At 35.2% G+C, this 17147-nt stretch overlaps 1 protein-coding gene, 1 long non-coding RNA gene and 1 pseudogene across 5 annotated transcripts in view; 2 read left to right on the top strand and 1 right to left on the bottom strand.

Annotated features, from left to right (window-relative positions):
- The window catches only part of GRID2 (glutamate ionotropic receptor delta type subunit 2), a 1531999-nt gene that overhangs the window by 997159 nt on the left and 517693 nt on the right, over positions 1–17147 (bottom strand). The gene's annotated exons all lie outside the window — the stretch shown is intronic.
- LOC126954726 (uncharacterized) overlaps positions 1–17147 on the top strand; it is a 560097-nt gene that overhangs the window by 90436 nt on the left and 452514 nt on the right. The window lies entirely within an intron of this gene.
- On the top strand, positions 6971–10473 carry LOC126954698 (receptor of activated protein C kinase 1-like; annotated as a pseudogene).

Below are 17147 nucleotides of genomic sequence, written 5' to 3' on the forward strand. Positions count from 1 at the left end.
CCCCAGCTTCCGGAAATGCTGGGATTACAGGCATGAGCCAGCATGCCTAGAATCATTTTATAGATAAGGAAAATAAGCTTTCTGTCAGTTAACTTGCTCAAAGTCATGCAGGTTTGAAAAAACATGAAATTGGCATTTGAATCCAGGTTTCTCTGACTACAGAGTAAAAGTGTTTAACTTGGCCGGGCGCGGTGGCTCATGCCTATAATCCCAACACTTTGGGAGGCCGAGGCGGGCGGATCACGAGGTCAGGAGATCGAGACCATCCTGGTTAACACCGTGAAACCCCGTCTCTACTAAAAATACAAAAAAAATAGCCGGGTGTGGTGGCGGGCGCCTATAGTCTTAGCTGCTCGGGAGGCTGAGATAGGAGAATGGCGTGAACCCAGGAGGCAGAGCTTGCAGTGAGCCGAGATTGTGCCACTGCGCTCCAGAATGGGCGACAGAGCAAGATTCTGTCTCAAAAAAAAAAAAAAAAAAAAAAAAAAAAAAAAAAAAAAAAAAAAGGATTTAACTTTATACTACAGTTGGATCTCCAACCATTTTGCTCATGCTGTTATTGAGTTGTCTGTTACCATTTTAATCTCATTGTCATTTGGTATCTCTCAGACCAGTCATTAGTAATTAGGGGAGCAGCTCTTTGGTTTTCTGTGAAGCATACTCACTCATATTCTGAAAACTCATTCACAATCCTGTGGTTCTTTGGTAAATTTTTATTGCTTTCTTTCACAGTGATATAAAAGAATAGACATAAAATGATGATATTCATTTTACATGGTCTATTTTTTGTTACATGGAATGCAAGTTAAATTTCAGAGTGGGAAAAAATCCTAGAATCTTCTTATATAGTAACAATTTAAAAATTGGCTCTCTCCTTCCCCTAGTCCCTTCTGCTTCTCAATATCCCAAGGTTTATCAGTTTAAATGTCAGGCAATATGGCATTGAAACTATTGTCCTTTCAGTGGCACCAGAAGATAATGACAGCTTAATCATTCTATCTCCTCCTGAGAAGACATAGGCAGCCTTGAATGGCTGTCTGAGAGAAGGGTTACATGACTGCTCTATGATATGTTCTGTAACTACACAATGAATTACTGCAATACCCAGATACTTAAATGAAATAACTTTGTTTTCTTCTTAAAGTGATGAAGACTATAGACCTAAGTAGAATAAGTATTTTAGCTTTCATTTAAATAAGAGTGTAATAAAACCATAAAATTAGAAAGAAAACAAGTAAAAAACTAAAACTATGAAGAATCTCTTAGTAAACTTAGTTCCTGGTATCTGCCCATAGCAGTCTGTGTTGAGAACAGTTATTTAACTTATGACTCTTTAAAAATATTTTTAAATGAGAAATAAAAAATGTGTTTTGATACAGTTGGGCTATTAGTACTAAAATAATAAGAATAGTATACTTAAATAAGGAAAATTATTCATAACAAAATAAAAAATATCTAGAAGACAGTGGATACCTTGGAACATAAAGCAAAGTGGTATCATAATGAATGATTAAGGTCATAATGATGTTGGTATGTTGGTATAGTTTATGCACCACAAAACGTAGGCTTAGCTCAGTTCACTTTTTAGAGAACATAGAAATATTTTGAAGTAAGACATAAGGAGTATTTCAGATTTTTTTTAAAAAAAAAAAACAAAAAACAGTGTAAATCCCAGTTGTCCTACTTACTGCATGATCTTGGAAAAACAATTTATTATTCTTAGCCTCAGTTCATTTTCTGTTCTTAAAGTAACTGGATGCTGTTTTGAGAATTATATTAGAAAATATGGGAGTGTTTATGAGTCCCAGGCTTGCTGTAGGTGTTTCCTCAGTGCTAGTTTTGTTTGCTCTCCCTCTCTCTTTTTTTTTTTTTTTTTCAATTTTACTTTAAGCTCTGGAATACATATGCACCACCAGATTTGTTTCATAGGTACATATGTGCCATGGTGGATTGCTGTACCTATTAAGTCATCTAGGTTTTCAGTCCCGCATGCATTAGATGTTTCTACTAATGCTCTCCCTCCCCTTGTCCTCACCCCCAACAGGCCCTGGTGTGTGATGTTCCCCTCCTTATGTCCATGTGTTCTCATTGTTCAACTCCAACTTATGAGTGAGAACATGTGGTCTTTGGTTTTCTGTTCCTGTGTTAGTTTGCTGAGAATGATGGTTTCCAGTCTCATCCATGTCCCTGCAAAGGACATGAACTCATTCTTTCTTATGGCTGCATAGTATTCCATGGTGTATATGTGCCACATTTTCTTTATCCAGTCTATCATTGATGGGCATTTGGTTGGTTCCAAGTCTTTGCTATTGAGAATAGTGCTGCAATAAACATCTGTGTGCATGTGTCATTACAGTAGATGATTTATAATCCTTTAGGTATATACCCAGTAATGGGATGGCTGGGTCAAATGGTATTTCTGGTTCTAAATCCTTTAGGAATCACCACACTCTGTCTTCCACAATGATTGAACTAATTTACACTCCCAACAACAGTGTAAAAGCATTGCTATTTCTCAACATCCTCCCCAGCATCTGTTGTTTCCTGACTTTTTTAATGACTGCCATTCTAACTGGCATGAGATGGTATCTCGTTGTGGTTTTGATTTGCATTTCTCTAATGACCAGTGATGATGACCTTTTTTGCAAATGTTTGCTGGCCCCATAAATGTCTTCTAACAAAAACAAGCAATGGGGGAAAGGATTCCCTATTTAATAAATGGTGCTGGGAAAACTGGCTAGCCATATGCAGAAAACAGAAACTAGATCCCTTCTTTACACCTTATTCAAAAATTAACTCAAGATTAATTAAAGACTTAAATGTAAAACCTAGAAGCATAAAAACCCTAGAAGAAAACCTAGACAATACCATTCAGGACATAGGTATGGGCAAACACTTCATGACTAAAACACCAAAAGCAATCGCAACAAAAACCAAAATTGACAAACGAGATATACTTAAACTAAAGAGCTTCTGCACGGCAAAAGAAACTATCATCAGAGTGAACAGGCAACCTACAGGGTGGGAGAAAATTTTTGCAGTCTATCCATCTGACAAAGGTCTAATATCCAGAATCTACAAGGGACTTAAACAAATTTACAAGAAAAAAAACCAAACAACTCCATCAAAAAGTGGGTGAAGGATATGTACAGACACTTGTTTGTTTCTTTAAGTTACTTACACCTGTTTCAACATGTACTAAAATAGAGCATAAAAAAAGGCTAGCAAATTTTTGAAAAACAATGTTTCTTAATGTCGATTAACTCATTACCAAAATCACATAAGAGAAAAAGAAAAAAATATATAAAACTTCATTAATTAAGAGTTAATTGGGGCGAGGAAGTTATCATCTGTAATTAGTTAAAAGTCAGAAATGTAGGGCATTTATAACCAAATATGAATTTGTTTCCTTTAGGGCTATAAAGCACCATAAACCAATTATTAAACAATGCTACCAAATAACAATTCTGAAAAATATACTTTAACGAAGAGATAAGAGACACATAATTAGCACACTATTCTATACAAGTGCTCTAATAGACTGCTTAGATCAAGTTGTTTTCTTAAATAAGTTAAACAGTTTCATCTTAAGTCCCTACCTAACCCAAAAAACTATTAATTTACTAATTTTATCAAAGGTAATTTTTGTCTATCTCTCAATTGCAAATCTATTCACAGATTTCTACAATAAAGTCATTATGAATTCTGAATAAATTTAACTTAATAAACTTTGGTTATCAGTGACTGGTAGAAGAATCAAAATGGATCTGGGAACTAAAATCAGTATAGTCCTATTTTGATTTTAGCAACTCAAATGTAATCCACTTTGGTTTTATTTAGGAAACAATCCTTGACCAATATCACCAATTACTTGAGGAGTTGTAGGGGAATACAGTTTCTCAGGCTTTTTAGTTGGAGATTTAAGTCAAGAAAGCCTAGCATGAAGTTCCTGAAACTGAATCTGTAATAGGAATTCTTACATATCTATTAATCTGGTAATTTGTGGAGATATATTTTGACATTCTTAACATTCAAAGTTAACTTTCAAAATTGGCTACTTAGTTATAGATTCATACCAAACAAATGACTTGCCACCATATTACTGTAAGTTTAAAAAAGAAAGAAAACTGCCAGCAATATAACAAGCTCTATGTTAAATAATTTGAAACATAAAATAGCAAACTAGATTTTTTTTAGTTATAAGGAAAGTGCTTATATTCATCTCTTCATATATCATTCATTCATTAATTCCTTTTTTTTTTTAAATTCATTGAGCATTTACACTGCTTTGCACCCTCTTAAGGGCATCAGATGCAACAATTAAGTGTGGGTCACTGCCATGAAAGGGCTTCTCTGAAATACTGGTGTCTTGGCTGGAGAAAAAAAATCATATGTAAGATAATATGATTAAAAGCTATTTAGTATCTAAACAAAATCCAGTAGTGTGAAGATACTACCAGGATGGTAGATGATCGGGTCTTGATGGGGCTGGGAAGTGTTAAAACACATAAATGTTTATTTAACAAATAAAGACATAAGGGACCTAGTAACAAAAATTGACTCCCTCCCTCCTTTTTTTTTTTTTTTTCCATCTCAGGATCCCTTTACATTGCTGAAAAGTATTGATTTCTCTGAAGAGTTTTTGTTTATATGGATTATAACTGTTGATGTTCCTTGTACCCAAAATTAATCTGATATTTCAAATATATATGCTTATTCATTCATTAATAATAAATTCATTAAACATTAATATAAATAACATATTTTTTGGATAAATATAAATTGTTTTAAATAAAATAGAAGAGTTTAATTGCCTACCACTTGCAAATTCCTTGATATTTGACTTAATAGAGGATAAGTGGATTCTTTTATCTGATTTTCTACTCAATTTATTAAGAAACATACAAAATGAAATACTAGGAAGGCCCAGCTTTATATAGGAATGTAACTCGAGGGGAGAACAGTATTTCAATAGCCTTCTCATATAATTTTGGATATTTTTGATGAAACATAAAAACTCCCATCTTAGTTAGAATATGGAATCCAAAACATATCAATGAACTCTTCTCAAAGAACTCATAGTATCCCAAGGCCACACCATGAGAACACTTGGATATAAAGGAAGTAACATTAGATCAATCAAACCAATTACCAATTTATAAAATCAGATTGCCTGTCTTTCTAATTTTTATATGAAAAACTCATGTTGTAATACTTGACATTTTATTTATTTATTCATTCATTCATTCATTTATTTATTTATTTGTTGAGACGGATTCTTGCTCTGTTGCCCAGGTTGGAGTGCAGTAGCGCGATCGCGGCTCACTGCAAGCTCCGCTTCCCGGGTTCACGCCATTCTCCCACCTCAGCCTCCCAAGTAGCTGGGACTACAGGCACCTGCCACCACGCCTGGCTAATGTTTTTGTATTTTTAGTAGAGACAGGGTTTCACCATGTTAGCCAGGATAGTCTGGATCTCCCGACCTTGTGATCCACCCTCCTCAACCCCTCAAAGTGCTGGGATTACAGATGTGAGCCACTGCGCCCGGCCAATACTTGGCATTTTAAGTCAACTAATTTGCAAATCAATATAAGGTTTTGTACAAAAGTACTAAATTAATTTACATACCTTGGTTATTTTATACAGATAATTACAAGTTGTCACACTCAAAGCGAGAATAATGTAATGCAAGTAGTCTAGTAAACTTAACTCCTATGATTCATGCATTTGACTAATATTTATTAAGAGCCTTCTAAGTCCTAGGTACTATTATGGATACTGGACATGCAGTATGCAACAAAACAGGCAAAAATAACTCCTTTTTGGAACTTACATTCCAGTGGGAATAACAGACCACAAGAGATAATTAATTAAAAAATAAAACATGTTACACAGAAGTACTACAGGCAAATATAGAGAAGGAAGTAATATAGAAAATATGGTGTGTTAGGGATCGGTGGTTGGAACGTCATTAGATGGTGCATCCAGGAAAAGCCTCAATGAGAGAGGAAGATTAATGTAAAGAGCAAAAGAGTGTTAGGAAGCAATCCATGAAGCTATCAGGGAAAAGAGTTTTCAAGGCAGAGGATAGCAAGTGCAAAGACCCTAAGTTGGATGCATGCTTTATCTGTTTAAATAAAATAGACAAAGAGAAATAAGTAGGAATTAATTCAGAGAAGGTAGGAGGAAAGGAGGAGATAGAGCAAGGGCAGATTACACAGGATTTCTAGTTCTGAAAAAGGACTTTAGCATTTACTCCGAATGAAACGGAAAACTACTGAGAATTTTGAGCAGAAGGGTGATAAGATGCCACTTGTGTTTTAACAGGATCACTCTGGCTGCTGTACTGAGTACTCACTGAAGGAGTGCCAAGTTGGAACACTCAGGATATTTTCAGCTACAAGTAGCAATATATCAAACCAAACGTGGCTTAAGCAGTTAGAGCATTTAATATTTCTCCTAACATGGGCTCCAGAAAATGAATTAAGTAGTTCCCCAATGTTGGTAAGAACCTGAAGGCTGTTTCCTATTTTGCTGATGGCACAATGTCCAGCTGTCTATTGAGCATTCCTTCAGGCCTGCATAAGGGCTGCCTTGGCTCCTTGCATTACATGCTATTTTGACAACATGGCTTCTGTTGAGGGTGGAGGTGGTTCTCTTTTATATGGGAATAATATGCAACCTAGCCTACTAAAATATCTACCTTTAAATACCCGCATGTGATGGGAACAGTGTGACCAAGACTGGTTTTAGCCTTTCTTGTGTGATGTCACATAGCAAATAATGACAGGGGTTTGAGATGTTGCAGACTGCAGAAGCCTGGAGGTGTTCTGTTCATGGGATTTGGCCATGTTAAGACTCACTTCGCTGTTATGACAGCTGAAGAGATCAATGTCTCAGCATATTTGCAACCCACCTCAGAGCCATAGCACACCTGATAAGCAGCTGTGGCTTAGACAGGGCTGCTGCATGTGTTCATGTAACTTCGTACTTGGCCAAGAGTTTCAGTAGGGGCTGAAGCTCAATATGCATTCTTCTCAGCAGTCTGTGGGCCCCAATGGAAGCTGGATTTTTTTCTGTTCATCATCCATCAGTTCATAGGATGATTTTTTATTGTAATTTGCAAAAAAAGTGCTTTTTAGACTAGTTGTACCCTGGTTTACTACCGATTTTTCATTCCTAGGCATAATTCCTGAACTAAATCAGAAGAAGAGGTGGGTGATTGTTTGAGAAGTATCTAAGTGTCTATCATGGAAACATTTCTTAAATGGGCAGATCTATGTTAATACTTTTAAAAAAAATTATGTATTTATTTTTAATTATATATTAAGTTCTGGGATACATGTTAATACTTTTTTATTAAGAAGTTTGTGGATATTAAAAATAAATTGTGGATTATAAACTTTCATATATTTATCTGTTTATCATGTCATTATTGCTATAGCATCAACCTGTTTAATAGTTTTCTAACAAGTAACCTATTTTGATATTTTATTAATTACTGAGAAGCACAGCATGGGTTTTCCTAAAAAACAAAATTGAAGGTAAGTTTAACGTTTATAGAGGCAATTTAAAGTTCATTTCTTAGTCAATCCGAACTCTTAACATTAATTTATACAGTAGTTTATGAGTAGATATATCAGCAATTAACATTAAACTAAAAGAGTAACCTTGTTACATATAAATGCAAGGGGAATGGTCTGATAAGGTATAAAGGCAGAGAGCTTTGAGGTAGGTCTGATAATTATAATTTTCTTCAGTTTTTTAAAAGAGCAATTCATGGCTTTCAACTCTTACTAAATTTTGACTAAATAAAAGTTTATCTTCAGAAACATATGTTAATAATGAATTTATTCTTTTGGGAATATAAAACCCTAGCCATGAATCTAGCACCCAAGACATAAGTATTTTCTTAGCAAAAAAGAGTGTCACAGGTATCAGGGAATAGCTGGCAAAAAAAAAAAAAAAAAAAAAAAAATTTTGCTAGAAACAAACAAACAAAAGAAATGGGGAAAAAATATCATAGCTACTACACAGCACAGACTTAAACATTTGGAGATGATAAAGAAGATCATGTATTTTTCAAATATACAAGTAATGATAAATTTTAATAACCTCCACCAAATAGAAGAACCTAAAGGTATCTTATGGATTCTATTCAAAAAGGAAGAGAACCTCAGCCTAAGCGGGCAAAAATGCCTTTTTCTACATCTTTCTTAGCCTACAGGTCAACTCCTAACATTTCTGTTCACCTGGCCTAACCTTCATTATCTAGCTCAGACATTTCAGAGATATTTCACTTTATCCTATCTCCCCTGAATTACCAGTCAGATTGAAAATCCCTTTGTATTAGACATTACCCACAATATTAGTTATTAGGCAACCCCATAGACACCATCCCTGTTCTTACTACCACCAGTCCCTATTCTCAATTTCATTATCAACACTGGAAGGAATTACTGATAGGATAGAGAGTATTCTGGAGTCATCACAAAAAGTACGACCTGTCAGGCACAGGGGTGGACAATGCACATTCCTAGGAGAATAGTCACATCCTTCTTATATTTTGTGGCCATTTTCTATCCATGGAAATATAAATAAACAAAAGGGCTTGAAGGAATTTCAGAGCTTATCAGATTAGTACCTCTTTACCAAACAACTAATTTATCTTATTCTTATTACTGACACACTAAAATTAACATAATTTAAGGAAGATGTAAGATGTTTTTTATTGCACAATGATCTAGATATACTTTTATCTAGAACTTTTGAGTGACCTCTTCTAATAAATATAAGTACTATTCAGGTGACAAGAAGATGTATTGGAATTTTCTAGTCAAACAGACCTGTGTTGCCATCCAGTTTCCAACCTTTCTGTCTGTGTGACTATGGACAGCCTAATTTGCTTCCCTGAGTCAGTTCCTCTCATGTCACCTATTACAGATTCAATAAATTATTAATGTTTAATAATTTATTGGCAAAAATTCTGCCATGAAATGTTCATAGTTCATAATTTTAATCCTTGTATGAATTGGCAATAGACAACTTCTCTCTCTCTCTCTCTCATACACACACACACACACACACACACACACACACACGACTCATAAAGGGCAAAGGGCAAACAATTCAACCCACTCCAAGATACTTATGTACATAATTACCTTCTCCCATATTGCCCTTCACATAGACTCTAAATTACTGAAACTATTCCATCCTGTGCCTACACGTTTTACTTTTCATGTATCAAAATTTCCCTGCTTGGTTCACTTTTTTGTGGCAGGGCCTTTGCAGGACTGCTGTGGTGTTTGTCCCTCTGGTCTCTCTGAGCTACCCAGTGGCATCCTCGTTGCTGCAGTGACACCTGACCTCACCACGACGACAGAGCAGATGACCCTTTGTGACACTCTCAAAGGCCAGGAGAGCTGGGTAACCAGATCGCTACTACCCTGGACATGATACAATCCTCCTCTTGAGACAAAACCATCATCATGTGGATGTTGAGCAGGGACGAAACCAACTATGGCATCCCACAGCATGCCCTGAAGGGTCATTCCCACCTCGTCTATGACAAAATCATCTCTTGAGATGGCCACTTTTTCCTCTCAGGCTCCTGAGATGGAAACCTGTACTTCTGGGAGCTCACACAGGGCACCACTATGAGATGATCTGTAGGCCATACCAAGGATGTGTTGAGTGTGGCCTTCTCCATTGACAACCAGAAGACTGTTTCTGGAATCTGAGATAAAACCATCATGTCATGGTTATAACCCTGAGTATATACAAATACATTAACCAGGTGGAGAGCCACTCAGAGTGGGTGTCTTATATCCACTTTTCACCTAACAGCAACACTATCATCTCTGTAGCTAGGACAAGTTGGTCAAGGTATGGAATCCGGCTAACTGCGAGCTGAAGATGAACCACGTTGGCCACCCGGGCCATCTGAACACTGTGACTGTCTCTCCAGATGAACCCCTCTGTGCTTCTGGAGGCAATGCTGACCATAACATGCCATGGGATCTCAACACAGGCAAGCACCATGATATGCTATGTGGTGAGAAAATCATCAATGCCCTGTGCTTGACCCCCAACTACTACTGGTTCTGAGCTACCACAGGCCTTGGCATCAAGATCTGGGACTTAGAAGGCAAGATCATCATAGAAATGCAGCAAGAAGTTATCAGAATCTGCAGCAAGGTGGAGCCTCCCCATTGCACCTCTCTGGTCTGCTGATGGCCAGACTGCTGGATACATAAACAATCTGGTGCAAGTGTGCAGGTGACCATCAGCGCCTGCTAGATATTTATGGCAGAATTTTAGGTTGTTTTAAACTGACTTTCTGATTTTAAAAAAAATAATCTTCCTACTTCAATCATTATTAACTTCCCCAGCAGTGAAACATAAAGAGATGGGGAGAAAGTATTTAAGTGGCTGTTCATATTATGAAACACAGTTTTGCTTCAGTTGCAGGACTGCTTACCTTGAGGACAAGTTACATGGAAATGGAAAAAGGAATCACTGCCTTTTGTTCTTGCTATGTGTGTTTTCTTATGATTGAGAGAACATTACTTAAAATAGCTTTTATAGTGCCTTATTGAGGGGGTGGGCTATATGCAGGAAGATTCCAATACAATTTGTAAGTTTATCACAGTAGAATGATCTGGTTTCTTGTATTACATTAATGAATATGGAAGTGAATGCCTGTAGAGTTAAAAACTATTATTTTAACATTCTGTTTATATAACTCCAGGGAATTAATTTAAATCAAGCTCAATTACCTAGTAACATGGTCAAATTTAAATCTTAAACACTTTTGAGAAACTTAAAAAACACAAACAGCTACAAAAATACTGTAACGAATTCTTACATAGAATCCATGATTATTAATAGAAACATTTCATCATTTTAACTTTATTTATAAAATATATTAAGCATGACAGATAAGGTTGTCAACCATTTTGTTCTCTCTTCTAATCCCATTCCCTCATTGCCAGAGGCATTGACCATCATAATTTTGGTGTACTTCTTTTTTTTTTTTTTTTTTTTTTTTTTTTTTTTTTTTGAGACGGAGTCTCGCTCTGTCGCCCAGGCTGGAGTGCAGTGGCCAGATCTCAGCTCACTGCAAGCTCCGCCTCCCGGGTTCCCGCCATTCTCCTGCCTCAGCCTCCCGAGTAGCTGGGACCACAGGCGCCGCCACCTCGCCCGGCTAATTTTTTGTGTTTTTAGTAGAGACGGGGTTTCGCCGTGTTAGCCAGGATGGTCTCGATCTCCTGACCTTGTGATCCGCCCGTCTCGGCCTCCCAAAGTGCTGGGATTACAGGCTTGAGCCACCGCGCCCGGCCAAGGTGTACTTCTTAATGTTGCATTTTGCTCCACATATTTTTGTATTGGAATTATTTACAAGAAGCACTCATTACCTTTGAAATAAACAAAATTTTATGAAATAGCTGGCTTAAATTATGTTGAATTAAGCCAGTTAAACACATCAATTCAAAATATCTACCTTTGGAGTATACCTAAATTTCAAATTGGCTATATATACAGTTAATTAAATTTACTCTATCAATTTCTTTATCACTATATTAAGTAAAAATCACATACTTTTTGCATCCTTCCATGCATAAGTTGTTTATAATTAGCTGTTTTATCTTAAGTATATATATTAGAGAAGATGATTATAGTATTGCTTCTAGGTTATTTTGTTAACTTGAAAATCGGATTAGATTTGTAGACATCTGATATTATATTGATACAAGAGAATAGGAAGTTGTACAATTTAAAATAAGATTAATTATAATTTTAATAGATATTGATTTCAGTAATGAACCTGAAATTAATAGAATGTTGAAGATATTTGTATATACATCACTGTTGCCTGAAACATTGACTGTAGTACAAAGAATGCATTCTAAATAGAACCAAAGAAGTTTATCTGCTGAAATGAGACTGCAGAAGACATTACGCCACCCGCCATTTCCATGGTATTTATAGGATTCTGACATTCTCTAAGCAAAACACTTTCCATAAAGTTCATTGCAGCCAAGACTATTCACTTCTAGTAAGTACCATAAGCAAACCAGAGGTTGCATAGTGCTGTTTTCTTTCTTTGTCTTCATTTGCTGCTAACAATGTTTGAGTCATTCGGACTCTGGTAGAGTTAACTCTGCCTGTTTGATATTTTGAGAAATTTTAGATTTCTGCTATCTTAACTGATTCTCTGACTTTCAGCTTAAATCTACAAGGCATTAGAGTGTCCTTTAGGATCCCTAAGATCTACTCACACTGAGTTCATAGCATTGCACTGATTCTTTTGCCTACATATTAACTCTTAGTTTCTAGACTTTCAACATATTCCAAATAAGTATGTGTGTCATAAAAGAAGCATTACATTCAAAGTTAGAAGGGAAGGGTTCTTGTCATAGCCCTCTCCCCTAAAAGTCAATAAACCTTATACAACTCATTAATTTGCATGTCTCAGGGCTGTGGGCAGAACCAAATGAGAATTGAATGTGAAAGTCTTTTAATATGCAAAGCAGAGTATCTTATGCTGTCATTTGTCAGTTCTAGATTGTTTCAAGACAAGCAATGTCTTTCAAAAATGAGATTGTAAATGGTACTATGCAATTGGTAGTTAACTCATCAAAATTCTATTCATCTAAAAAATATCTGATGCTTAGTAAAAGAAAGCATATTGTAATTCTCACTATTATTCATATATTATCAAAACAAGACAGACTTTTATCATTTCTCTTCATTATGGAGTACTAGTAATTTATAAGCTTATTGCAATTAAAAACTGCTTAATACCAAATATTACTTAACTGCAAATAAGATATAAAAAGAAAAATAATAAATATTAGAAGCATCTGAGCAAAAAATATATCTCTAATTTGTTTTTGTCATCTATGTTATCATAGTAATATCCTTTCCTTCAGTTATTAGTCAAATATTTCCACAACATAGTCCTATTATCATTTTTCAAATTTATTTTGTGTTTTCTTTGAATAGTAAGAATACCATTAATTAAACTGACTCCAAATGTTAAGTATTTTACATGTTTTAGTTTATCCCCATCTTACAGGAAAATAGAGATTTCAAGAAGTTTAGTAATTAACCCAAGGTCGCATAGTTACTGAGTGAGGCTGTTGGGGTTTTATCCTGCCAATCTGATTCTAATATTCCTTTTTAAACCCTATTCACTCTTCATGCCACCCTCGTGCATGTGCCCTTTATTTCAGTCCAGTGGTTCTCAGTACCGGCTGCACGTTAGAATCACTCAGAAACTTAAAACTTCTGATACCAGGACCCCTCTCTCAGCAGTTGGGGTTGAATTTGTCTGTGGGGGAAGTTTGTGGTTATGTCAGAGCATAAGTTTTAAAACCTCCCATGGGTGATTGTGATGTATAAACAGCACTAAGAATCTCAGATTTGGCCAAAATTATCCACTTTCTAGATAATTCTCTGAATGATAGTATGCTTTCCTGTTGCCATAACATTTGCTCCTGCTCATGCTCATGTTCATGCTGGGAGTAAAGTTGCCTAGTTCATAAAACAAGGACTTTGGTGTAGGATAGAAATAAATAGTTCTGATTCAGTGCCCATTACTAACGTATCACAGCATTCAGGTATATATAGTGAGAATGAAGCTCTTGCAACATAAGCTTCTTCATAAATATTTAAAAATGAGAAAAACATATGTTACAGAATTATTGTGAAGGGTATATCAAGCATATAAATTACAGATACAATTATATAATTTGGGCTTCAAGACATTATTCATGTAGAAAACATGCTTCAAATATGTATTGCAAAAGGGTAGTTGTCCATAGGCAGAAATTCATTGAATATATTCATATGTGTCTGATATAACCTTCATGTTTGCCTCACACACCCAGAAGAGACATAAGTATGAAAGAGCACTCCCAGACGGGCTGTTCTGGGTGAGGTAAGAGATTTCAATGGTATAGCAACTCATCAAGTTAATATAAGAAAGGTTCCTCTGACTTCCTCATATATTTGCCACTTGCCCATTTACTTAAAAGTAAATTGAATAGCTAATAAGTTTGTGAGCAAGATCATTTCCAGGCAATACACCAAATCAGACTGTTAACTGTCCATTAGTAGAGGCAAAATAGCTCTTATTAAGTTGGGCCTTCGTTTGTAATGTCTTTTCTCATTCTACCTCCACCTGTCAAAATCTCCATCATTATCTTTCAAGAACCATCTCACATGCAATTTTTCTTTTTTTAATGTTTTCTGAATACGAAGATAATAGCTAAATACACTTCCAGTCTCTCCTGCATGGGTGAAGTTGAATACAAAATAAAAGAAGGAATCTGTATCATTCGTTCATTCATTCAAATGTAATTTATTGAGAACTAACTATACACTGGGCAAGAGGTTATGATTTTTAAAATACTGTTATTCTGCTTATCAGTTTATAGATAAGTGGGAATAACAGACATAAAGTTCACAGTTGAAGTTTAGTGTGACATCTGAGATAACAGAAACAGTTGTGGATATAGTGATAACATAAAAAAAGAACATGATTATCAATATCTTATGTGTAGATGTGTCAGAAAAGGTTTCACACAGATAAATATGATTGAGGTCAGTTTTGCAGCATCTTTTGGATAGCATAGTTTTTAGTGAGAAACATAACATTGACCTGACTCTACCACTTATAATTCTGTAAACTTGGATATGAAATAAAACTTCCCTGTAACTGTTTCTGCACTAAATTGCCATAGAACATAGATTAAATAATATGTGTAAAAAATTTGGCAAGGCTGGGCACAATGGCTCACACCTACAATCTCAACACTTTGGGAGGCCAAGGGAGAGGATCACTTGGGCCAAGGAGTTTGAGACTCGCATGGGCAATATAGTGAGACACCATCTTTCTCTTAAAAAAAAAAAAAAAAAAAAAACAAAAACCGGCGAATATCTAACATAAGGTAAGCCATGAACAAATCACAGTAGTTTTGTTTAGTTTTGTTACAAATCAATTAAACATTATTATAATGGCATTCCAGATAAAATATAAGATTTGAAAAAACAAGGAAGCATAAAAAACAATCTCAAGGAATTGTCAGCAATTCTCTCAAAATTGAGCATTAGATATTTATGGGGAGAGATGACCTTATGGGAGATATGGCTGGACAGGTAGGTTAAGACTACAACTTAAGGGTTTTGGTAAGGTCATCCTATGGATAAAGTAATGTCATCTAGGATAAGTATAAACTTTATCCTGAAGGCAATAGGAGTAAAGTGTATTGAGAGAATGTCATTAAAAGCTTTGTAGAGAGAAATAATATGATCAAATTATAATTTTTAAACCCACAGTAATGTAGCTGATAAGAGCAGGGATAAAATGCAGTGAAAAACTAAATGAATTAAGCCAAATAAGAAAAACAAATATATAATTGCTGATATTTAAAGTTAAAGAAAATTTTAAGGGTGAATATGAGGAAGGAAACATACTACATTGAATTTAAAAAGACAGACTGAACATGAGTTAGTGGCCAACTGGATGTGAATGTGAGCAGTGTAGGGTTAATGGTGACTCCTGGGTCCCTGAATTATGTAAGTAGTGAAGGTCATTGAGTAGATTTTGAAGATAGTAGATGAAGTTCTAAGGTACATGAAGGGCAGCTAGGTAGTTATGTACAAAGTGAACCTTAGAAGAGAGAGAAGAATTGCAGATATATGTACACTATATCGTTATTTTTAAATTTACCAGCTTTTATTTATTGTAAATTTATTTCTCCTCAATTTTCAATACAGCAGAGCTTTGTAAGTTGTTAATGAGTTTCATCTTCTACTAAATCCACAAAAACTCTTTCATAAACTAGTACTATTAGAATTCCTATTTTCCAGAAGAGTTATGTAAACTTTAAACATAAGTTATTTTATCAAACAGTAAATGATAAAAATAGAATTTGAATCTAGACCACATGAATCAAATGCCAGAACTCTCTACAAAAAAACAAAACAAAATAAAATAAAAATATTTTAGTAGCAAATATTTATGCATTGTTTCTTAGAAAATACCTAAGACATTTGTAATTTTTGTGATTTTAGCATATTTAACCTTCATATGCAAACACTCCTCCCTTCTCCCTGTGGAAGTCTTTACCAAACTCTGACATTTATTTTGCCTGGCTATGTAACAGACAATCAGTATACATAAACCTGAAAACAAGGAAACATGCATTAATGTATGAGCAATAATAAGGTTTTAATGTGAATACGTTTAAAGACAAATCAGTTAAAGTACACTAGGCATAAATGGGTTAAGGTCTATCTTTAGTAAAATGTACTTTAAAAAATAATACTGCTCTTTTGTTTGTGTGGGGTATTTTTGTTCATTTGTTTGTTTAGTTGGTTGTGTTTTTTGCTTTTTTTTTTTTTTTTTTTTGAGACGGGGTCTTGCACTGTCACCCTGGCTGGAGTACAGCGGTATGATCATGGCTCACTGCAGCCTGAACCTCCTGGGCTCAGGTGATCTTTCCACCTCAGCCTCCGAAGTAGCTGAGACTAGAGGTACACACCACAATGCCGTGTTAGTTTTTATTTTATTTTGTTTTGTTTTTTTGTAGAGATGAGGTATCATCATGTTGCCCAGGCTGGTATTGAACTCCTTTGTTCAAGCAATCCCCCTGCCTCCGCCTCCCCAAGTATTGGGATTACAGGCATGAGCCACTACACCCAGCCCCAATCTTTAAGTATAATAAGATTATAACATTTAAGAAATCAATATGTATTAGTACAACATTTTATAACATTCAAAGATGGAAATCTAAAGTAAATTTCCTATACCTGCCTTTATTTAAATTAATAGAAAAATCAATGTGTGGCATGATCTTATCAAAGGTAGAAACTTATATTTTTAACTAGCTGATACCAAGACTTGTCATTTGTCTTTCTGATGTTTAAAGTAGCTACCTTCTAGCTTTCAGCAAACCCATTTTATTAATTTTCAAATTGGTCACTCATAAATCAAATATTGACTTTGTATACACCCATGCATGCCCACACATGCTCATACACATACTAAGCAAAATAATGTGCACTTATGTAACACAGTTATCTTTAATGCTTAGGACATATCTTGTGCACATAAAATGTCAAAGATAAAGTTT

The sequence above is a fragment of the Macaca thibetana genome, chromosome 5 (assembly GCF_024542745.1).
Source record: "Macaca thibetana thibetana isolate TM-01 chromosome 5, ASM2454274v1, whole genome shotgun sequence".
Taxonomy (NCBI): domain Eukaryota; kingdom Metazoa; phylum Chordata; class Mammalia; order Primates; family Cercopithecidae; genus Macaca; species Macaca thibetana.